This window comes from Sus scrofa, chromosome 13 (assembly GCF_054392235.1).
Source record: "Sus scrofa isolate SSC_HxYL_T2T_F1_AM1 chromosome 13, Sscrofa_HxYL_maternal_Yorkshire_Landrace_v2.0, whole genome shotgun sequence".
In the NCBI taxonomy this organism is placed as follows: domain Eukaryota; kingdom Metazoa; phylum Chordata; class Mammalia; order Artiodactyla; family Suidae; genus Sus; species Sus scrofa.
The window spans coordinates 222954737-222964514 of NC_139395.1; positions in this window are offsets into that span (position 1 = coordinate 222954737).

The following is a 9778-nucleotide window of genomic DNA, read 5'->3' on the forward strand; positions in this document are numbered from 1 at the left end:
CTGGGCTGGGGCTCCAGTGGCTCTGCGTGGCCTTAGCAGGGGGAGAGGGGGTCGCGGAGAGGACAGCGCCCTGGGCTGTGGTGTCATCCAGCTGAAGGAGTGGCTCTGTGCTGTGGAGGCACAGGGCAGGGGGCGCCCACTGGGTCCTGGTCCAGCCCCTCTCCGGGGGGGCCGTGGGCAGGGGCATTGGCGCAAGCAGTGGGTGCCTACTGTTAGCCTGGGGCTGGGGGCAGGATGTGAGCAGAGGGGCCTTGCAGGCGGGGACAGCAGAGCGCTGGGAGTGAGGACGTGGGGGGAGCCGGGAGGGGGTGTGTGGGGGGGGTCCCTCTGGGGCCCCCAGCAAGTCCCTCCCACCCTGCTGCCCTGTGGCGGGGTTCCGGGCGTGTGAGGTCGGGAGGCCCCGACCGAGGACAGGGCCGCCCGGCGGGTCCGCGTCCTCGGGCTGATCACCCTGCCTGTCTGCCCCTGGCTCTGTCCAGAGGGTCCTGCGTCCGGTTCCCACGTCGCTGTCCGCCCACCGCCCGTCCCAGGCCCTGAGGCCTCCGCACGCCCAGCCTGTGACCTGTTGGTGCCGGCGTTGGGTCTGCCAGCTCGCCGGTGGCGGGCATCAGCAGGGTGGGGCAGGGACGGGGGCTCGGCAGATGGCGCTCCCGGGGTGAGCAGCCAGGTTTGCAGCAACTCCAGACGTGCTGCTTCTGGCATGTTCCTTGGGTGGCGAGGGCGGGTGACGCAGCCTGGCTGAGGTCATGGTGCCGGGAGGCTCGGTTCCCAGGGTGCGGGCCGGCCGGGGGCGGGCGGAGGCGACCTCCACACGTCCGCTGCCAGCTGGTCCGCAGACGTTCACGTGGCGTGGGTTGAAGTGGTGGCCGCAGACGCGTTCCTGATGGCGGCTTGTGTTTCCTCAATCTTCCCTAAGGTTGAGAAATCGTAGTTTTTGGACTCCTGGGAGAACATCTGTAATGACTTGAGCTTCTGGACCCAAATGTTTCTTCTGGTGCCACCGAGGCCCTGGGGGGCCTCCTGCCAGGCCCAGAGCCTTGTCCCTCCTGTCCCCTGGTCCCCACCTCCTGAAGAGGTCCTGGCACCCTGCTGGAACCTTCTCTCCAGAGGGGAAATCGAGGCCCCAAGACAGCGCCTCCCGGGCCGGTGCTGGGTCAGCAGGTGCTCTTCCTGCCGTGTCCTTTCAGCTGCCCACCCTCCGTTTCTGCCCTTGACCCTGCCCGCAGTTCGGGTCAGCACCGCGCGGGCTCGGGGGGCCCTGGGAGGAAGGCCCCCTCCCCACCCCCTGCTCCCCGCCTTGGCGTCTGGTTTCCAGCACAGCGGTAATTATTCCCGCCTCAGCGTCTTCCCCGTCTGGGGAGCGGATTCTAATTACACAAGGATGTTTAATTAGAGAATCCAAGCGCAGGTCGGCCCCCAGGCTGCAGGGCTCCGGTGGGAACAAGGGGCCAGCCTTCCGCTGCCTCCCGCAGGTGCCCTGAGCCCGGACCTGGCCTGGTCTGGCGGACCCAGCACCCCCCCCCCACTGCTGAGCCCCTGCTGCTTCTCCCGTCACCGTCTCATTCAGCCAATGGTTTCTGGCCGCATCTGGGGCCGGCCGAGCCACCCCACCCATGGAGAAGACAGTGGCCACGGGAGCCCTGTCTGGTGGGGACAAACAGCTGTCCTGTAAGTCTGCGGCCCGCCTTGCCCAAGGGAGGAGGCGGGGAGATGGGGGCACGTGTGAGCTCGAAGGGGCGCAGCTCCACGCCGGCCGGACTCACACCCCAGGGGCAGACGGAGGCAGGGCGGGCCCCTCCTGGCCTTGCGTCTGCATGGATGCGGCTCTGGGGGTATCAGGGTGGGTGGCAGTGGTGAGGGTGGTTTGCACTGGCCCCAGGATTGCTGCAGAGCAAGGGTGGGGGGACTGCAGTCTAGCCATAGCCCAGGAGGAGGAGAGGGCTGCCCTGGTCATTGGCTAGTCCCTGCCACAAGCTGCTCGGAACAGAAGACCCAACTCACGGTGTTGAAAATGGGGAAGGGTTGTCCTTCCCACTGAGCATCTGGAAGCAGGCAGTCCCTGCCTCCACTGCCCTTTACTCATCCTCGTGCTAAAACAGCTGCCAGCGCCCCAGCCATCGCATCGCATTCCAGGCGGGGAAGGGGGGAGGGGCAAAGTGCCAGAGGGACGGGAAACCTGTAACGCTCCTGCTTTAAGGCTTCCTCAGAGGCCCATCCAGCAATGTCCACTCACAGCTCTTTGGCCAGGACTGGGCTACCTGCCTTCCTAGGTTGTAGGGAGGCTGGCCAGGCAGGGACAGACTCTGCTGTGGAGACCAAGGCTCCTGCCCTCTGACCCTTGGGGAGGCCACCAGTCCCTGGTCACGGGACCCTGTCTTTGGCCTCAGTGCCAAACCCTGCAGCCTCTCTGGTGAATTTGTCATTGGCGTCCCCGAGGGAGGCTGCTCATTCCAGAGCCAGGGTGGCCAGGGAGGGATGGGACTGTCCCCAAGCCATGAGGGGTCCTCCGCGCGGAGGCGACAGCCCATCAGGCAGCAGCCCTCCAGCCTCCTGGGGCTGGGGAGGGAGGGGGCCCGTGTCATGGACGGCCCTGCGGGCGGGGGCCCCATTTTCCAGAAAAGAGCCAGACCGCAGGGGGAGAGCAGGGCTGTGCACACATATCCTGCAGGTACAAGGCAGGCGCTTGCTTTCAAGCCGTAATTGGAATAGAGGGAAACCCGCGTTCCTGATTCCGGGCTCTTCTCCCCAGAGGAGAGGCGAGGCTTATTGAATTCCTTCTCGGCCCCGGTTCAGAGTCCCGTGTTTTGTTGTTACTGTTCTTGCTTTGGGGGAGGGGGGAGCGGACATGCGGTTGGTTTTCCACGTGCTGCCTGGCTCTGCATTCCTGGGGTCACGGCTTGGCTTTGGGGGTCCTCTGGCCGTGCTGTCCTCGGCTCTGGTCCCCGTGAGGACCTGCAGCCTTTCCTGGCCTCTCCTGGCAGCCGAGAGGTGCAGCTCTGTCCGCCAACCCAGGAACCCCCAGCAAGGTTCTATGGTGTCCACGAGCTTCCGCCGGTTTGGGAGCCGGTGGGGTGGGGGTTCCTCCCGCCTGGGCCCCACCCCTACCCCAAACTGGACCCTAACCTGCTCCCACGCTCCCCAGAGGGAGGTGGTGGCTTCTGCTGCAGGACCCTCTGGAGTCCCAGGCAGGGCTTTGTCCTGGTCCTCAGGCCTGATGGGTTGTCCGTCCAGCCCCCGTCCGAACGCATCCTGGGATGGGGTCCTGCACAGGCCACGTGCCCCAGGGGGACCCCGCTCTGGCCCGCCCCTTGGGTGTCCCGTTGTCCAGCTGATGTCCTGGTTGCAACATCCTGGAAGGCTCTGTGGGGTCCACTGCCTGTGCTCTGGGGTCCCCAAGGTCCCTAACCAGATGAGCCCTCTCCTCCTACCTGGCCTCTGGAGCCTGCTGCTCTCCCCTTGTTACACGAAAAGCCCACTCGGTGAGACTTGCAGCTCCGATGCAAAGCCAGCAAGGCGCCCCCCCACCCCGTCCCCGACATTGCTCATCAGTCATTCCCCTCGCAGAACGATGGGGCCTCAAAACCTGCCTCTGGGGAAGGTCCAGAAGCAGCTCCAGCGACTGGGGTGCAGGTAAGCCACCCCGCCCTTTCCGTCCTTTTCAGCTTCCTACCACTGTGGTGGAGCCCCCGCTCTGGCCGGTCCCAAGGCCGTGCACAGAGCCTGGTCCTCCCCAGCTCGTGGGGGCCTGTGCCCTCTGCTCCCCGCCAGGGGCAACTTCCAGAGTCAGCACCCGCCCCGCCCCGGGCTGCGCGGTGACCAGCCGCACTGCCAGTGGTGGCCTGACCCCCAGCCTGGCCCCCCGGGAGGACAGCACCCCGCGGGGCCTCGCTCGGAGACCTGGAGAGAACTGCGGTTGTGACCAGGGCGTGATCGTCACGGCGGCAGGACCCCATGTGCTGTGACGGACACGCGCCCTTCCTGTGTCCACCCGGGAGCAGAAACTAGGTGCTCTGTCTGTGCTGAGGTCAGGACGGCGCCTTCAGCAAGTCAGGCCAGAAGTACCGAGAAATAAGATTTTCTGCAGAAGCAGCCCTTCCGACGTGCTTCCGGGGAACAAGGACAAGCGTCTCCCTGTGGCTGCCCCGTTGAAAGGCAGCTCTTCCTTTCCGTTCCTGCCACGGAGGCAGCTCCTGGGGACAGCGTCTGGTGCCCGTCGAGGACACGCCGTGAACGCCACTGCACGTGGGACGAGTTCTCTGACACACGCAACGGAGCCGAGGTGGACGCCTAAGTCGCCCTGCAGGGACTCGGGTCCAAGAGGAAGCCACCCGCGAGATGGCGGCCTGGGAGGGACTGGCCCGGAGGTGCTCCCAGGGCAGCTTCGAGAAGGCTGCCAGAAATGGCCTTGGAGGAGAACTTGCCATCGTGAGAGTCTCCATCGTACACAAGGGAGAATAAAAATACGTGAACCCGGCGTTCGATTCCAGGCTGCAGAGAAGAAGGGAAAGCCCAAAGCCCAAGGAAGCAGCAGGGTCATGTGGAGAGAGAGGGGAAAAAGCGGCTGTTTCGGCAAAAACAGGAAAACAAGAGCGTCACTAAGCACGAGGCCTTCAGGGTCCGCGGGAGCTGCTTGTGGGGGTGCCGGGGTGACCCGGGCGTCTCCCTCGGGGCGGCTGTCAGAAGGTGGCAGGTCCCTGCTCTGCCCACCCAGCTCATCCTCCTGCGGCTGCAACCCTGGGACAGGGACCGTTCTACAAGTGCCACTTCTAGCTGTGTGGCTTCTCTATACCGGGGTGGCCGCATCAGAATCACGTTAGCCCCCCTCACTCCCCCGAGACCCCCGCGCCGGCCAGGGGCTCCCTGTCTGCTCTCCCAGATGCCGGGCTGCGGGGACAGCCAGCAGGTGGGTGCTACGAGCGAGTGAGATTCAGACCAAGGCTCAGGAAGCCGGGCTCCCAGGACAGTGCAGAGTCACGGGCCCTGGCGGCCCCAAGGGAGCGGGGGCGTCCTGTGGCCGAGTGATCGCCCAGTGTTTTGGAATGTTGTGCTGATGCCTGAGGAGCCACCGCAGGGCCTGCGGGCCAGGAAGGGCCATGCGCACCACTTCCAGGGCTGGCTGGACCAGGGCTGGCGCCCAGCGGGACCTGCCACAGCCAGGCCAGGGCGGTTCCCAGGCCCCCTTCCCGTCCTGTCCAGGAGCGCCCACCACAGATGTCAGATGTCCAGGGGCCTCAGGAGTCCAGGGCCACAAGCAGCTCCCCAGACACAGGGTCCCCAACACTGAAGCAAACGAGGAAGCCCGACCCCCAGGAGAAAGCAGGGGTCTCCCTGCAGCCTCTGCAGTGCTGTGGGGCGACACGGTGGCTGAGGGACCCTGCAGCCCCATGGGTGGCTCCCCTCTGGTGCTGCTGCCCTTCGCTTCCCTGCAGCTCCAGGGCCCTGAGCAGGAAGACACGTGGCCGCTCGGAGCAAGGGAGCGTTGCTTGGACGAAACGAGACGGGGCTGTCATGTCTGAAAGGCAGCTGTGAGACGGGACTTGGCCTTGTACTAGTATTTGGGTTCTGTTTGCACGACACTCATCTCGAGAACGGAAGGTGTGATCCCAGCGCCGGGCAGCCACACGCTGCGCCCTCGCCACCGTTTCCGCCCAGGTTCAGGAGCGGGCCCCTCGGCCCCCAGTTCCAAAGGCCCTGCCGGGGCATCGCCCACAGCGTGCCTCCCCCCGCGGCCGCTGGGTGTCCGTCGGCGCGGTCGGGCGAGCGCCCTCCGTGGGGCAGCTCCAGGCCAGTGCCGGGCCCGCGGCACGATGCGCCTGCGGGCTGGGGAGGGGACAGCCCTGGGCAGGTGCACGGTGAGGCCTCAGCCAACATCTGTCCTGGAAACGAGGACTCCGGCCCCAGGCCCCAGGGGCTGCTGCCCGAGGGCGGCCCCGAAACCGCGGGAGCCGAGGCTGCCTTGGGGTAATTTGTGACCCGGTGACAGCTTGTAGGCTGGGGTTGTGTACCCTCCAGGAGGGAGGGGTCCTCGGGCAGCCAGAGCCCAGCGGCCGCCCCAGGCCTGGCCCACCACAGCCAAACCTCACCTGCACGGTAGAGGCCGACGTTGCCCTCCCGGGGCTGCCCCGCGGGCTCCGGGCACCTGGCCCTGCCAGGCAGTGTCCACCGCGGCTGCAGGGACCCAACTCCCTCAGGCCCAAGCTCCCTGGCCCTGGCCAGCCCCCTCCCTGTTGCCTTCCTTCCCTCCCCAGGCCCACCGAGGGGACCAGCCTGGTCACAGCGTCCGCCTCATGCCCAGTCTCACCGATGTCCCCCTGGTACTTCATCCCTGCCTCCCCCCCTGCTGCCTCCCACCACCTGCACTTTCTAAGGAGGTTTTCCTGGATCCCAGCCCTGCCTAGAGGGTCCAGAACCCTTGCAGGCTCTGCATACACCTCCCTCCTGCCCGAACACTGACCCGTCCTCTATGCCTAAGCCACTCCTACAACCTGTCACATTTCCTACACTCGGCCCACCCCCACCCCATCCCATCCCCACACCTGTCCCACCCCCACACCTGTCCCATCCCCACCCCTGTCCCACCCCCACACCTGTCCCATCCCCACACCTGTCCCATCCTCACTCCTGTCCCATCCCCACGCCTGTCCCATCCCCATGCCTGTCTCACCCCCGCACCTGTCCCATCCCCACACTTGTCCCACCCCCACACCTGTCCCGTTCCTCACACCTGTCCCAGCCTAGTGAGTATGTCAAGCGGCCACGCTGACAGCTACCACTCAGATTACAAAACCCAGTCGTCAGCCTCGAGGGGACAGGACAGGCGAAGGGGCCCGAGTGCAGTAGCCTGAAGCACGCAGCACCTGCTGTTCGTGAGCTGGGCAGAGGCGTGAGACGGCATGTTGTCACAAGGCCTGAGCACTGGACTCTGCCCTAGCGATGCCCCGAGGACCCCAGGGCTGGGGCCGGCCTCCCCCGTCAGACGAAGGGTCCTGGAGGTCCTGGGCTCTGCCTGGCGGGGCCTTGGCCGGCCAGCAACTGACCTGGGGGAGACCAGGCCCCTCCCTAGGCGTCCCTGTCTGCCTGAGCACCGTGGCCGGGCCTCGGCCTGTGTCCCCAAGGCTGTGGGCTGTAGGGAGGGGCTGGGGCATCTGGGGAGAGGAAGAGGGGCCGTTTGGGGGCAGTTGTGGAGCTGGGGGGCTGGGTCATGGGGAAGTGGTGTCAGTATCTGCTGCCCTCCCGCTCGTCGTCAGCGGGATCCCGTTCGACTCCGTTGATGAGACCTTGGCAATGGCTTAGGTTTCTGTTCGGTTGTTCACTGGGTGTTGAGCTGGGATTCCTGTAACCGCACCTGGTGCTGAGACTGGGCTACGTGCGCCTGTGTGCGCGAGTGCGCGCTTGTATTTGCACGTGTGTGTCCAAACGTGCGTGTACCATGCATTCCGTGGGGGGGGAGCTCACGGCTGTGCTCCTCTATGTGTGCCTCTGCATGTGCTTGTTCTTGCACTTGAACTCCTGGGCCCAAGGGGTTCTTTTGCTCGAGGAGCAACTGGTGCCAGGGAAGCCACGCTGTGAGGGCGGGTCCCCAGCTCTCCATCCCCCGTTTAGAGCCTGGAGGACGGAGCCGTGGGCCCCTCCCTCTGCCTCGAGGGCCACAGGCGCCCACAGCCTCTGGTTGGCAGGTCCGGACACAGCCTGTTTAATCGGATGGCGTTTCCAGGAGCCAAATAACAAACACACTTTCTGGAAGCGGCGGGAACGGCTCCTCTCCCGGGGGAGCAAGGAAAACAAGACGTGGCTGGTGGCCACACCCGACACAGCTGGAGGCCACCTGGGCGACCGGGGCCTGGGCTTGCCAGCTGGCACGTGGGGGGCGCCTCTACATGTGCAGAGCCGCTGTGCAGCAGCCTGCGGACTGGGGCCTCTGCCTGGGCACCGGGGGCCCAACCCCATGGCCATGCCCGGGCAGGCGGGGCTTGGGGCCGGGGCCTGGCTCAGCCCTGGGCTCCACCAGCCCAACTCCCGGGGCCGGAGGAAGGAAGAGCAAGGCCTGAGAGGACCCTGGGGAGAGATGGGCTGTGGCCTGGGGCCTTCTGGGCAGGGCTGGGGCCACCTGAATCGCAGGGGTCCTGCAGGCCCGGGTGGGACGGAGCTCCCCCTGCCCATGGCCTCTGCTTCCGCCTCCGGCGCCCACTCCCCAGAGCAGCTCATCAGGGGTGCCTCTGCCCTCGTCAGTCCTCCAGGCCCAGGCGCTGATGCAGGCGAGGGGCCCTGCCCTGCAAGGGGGGTCGGTGGCCTTCTCCCTGGACCCTGCCTCGCAGAAGGATGGCGTCCTGCGGACGGCGGAAGGCCTCACAAGGGACAGTCAGAGGGGACATGCCGTGGGAAACCGCGGTTTATCCTGCAAACCTCGGTCCCGCCAGAGAGCGACAGGGAGGCCTGTGCTCGCGCCAGGCCCTCTGCGCCTTGGGCTTTGATCATTTCCCGTTTCGCATGCCAGCTGCTGGTCTGACCCCCGGACCCACTCAGCTCTGGGCCCTCGGCTGAGGCTGCAGCCCTCGGCGGGCAGGTTGAAGCGGGGCCTTGGGGACTCAGGAGGCTGCTTCCGCCCCGCTCGCCACACAGAGATGGAGGGGTGATCCAGGGGTTCTGCAAACCCCGAGGGGCTCTGTACACGCCGAGTTCCCGGGGCGACGTCACTGAGGGGACCTCCTGGCGGGGAGGGGTGAGCGAGGGGCTGCCAGGCATCAGCCCGGCTCCCTCCTCCATCAGCGAGTCCAGCCTCCCGGGGGGAGACGCTGGGCCCTGGAGTCTGTCTGAGGCCACAGGTGCCCAGGCCCGAAGTCGGGATTCCCTGGGACTTGGGTGGGGACACACGTCCGGCCCTGAAGCGCTCTTCCTGGGTGACTCTCACGTGTGGTCGGGTGTGAGACCCCTCAGCCAGGGGCAGGGGAGGGGAGGCCCCAGGGGAGGCTGGACTGTGGGCTCTGGGATGTGGGGTGAGGTCGGGAGCCGGGGTGGGGGGTGGATGGGTTAGCGATTCGTTCCCTCCGTTGGCCCCTCTGTGACCCGGGCAGGAACCTGGAGCCACTGAGCTGGGGGCTCGTCACAGGCCCGGCGCTGGCGCCACCGGGAAAAACACCTTTTATTTTTAGTCCGCGTTTTCAGCTTTGCCGGCGGCAGAGGGCGAGGCGCTACTGTAACTGCTGGAAGCTGGGGCGTCCTCCCCGCGCCTCCCTGGGTGAAGGTGCCCAGAATCACCTGCTCTGGCATCACGGCCAGGAGGAGGCGGCCGTGGGTGGGCCGTGAGCACAGGCAGACAAAGCCCCGCAGGCCTGGGAGGCCAGAGGGGGTCCCCTGGGACGCACCTGCACCCTCAGTCCCTGCCTGGGGGGCTGCAGACAGGACCCTCCCCGGGGGGGCCGCCTTCCCTTGATTTTGGGCCCCCCCAGCTGCAGAGGCTGAGCCCATCTCTCAGCCCCACGCGTGGCTGAGGGTCAGCTGCCCTGGCAGAGTCCACCTCTGCCCGATGGGTACAGAGGCTGGGCCAGGGAAGCTGGGGGGCCCCCAGTGTCCCAGCCCCTTGAACAGAGGCCAGGCCCCTGGGCGGTTCCCCCAGGGCTGCTCTGAGATCGATGGACCTGCTGTCACGATGCCATGGCCGCACACGCTCTGGAGACTGGCTGGGCTGGCACCCAGCTCTCCTGCCACTGCCCCCTCCCCTGAGCGTGAGCCAGTGCCCTGAGAGGTGTCCTTTCGGGCAGCAGTGGCAGCAGTGGGGGCC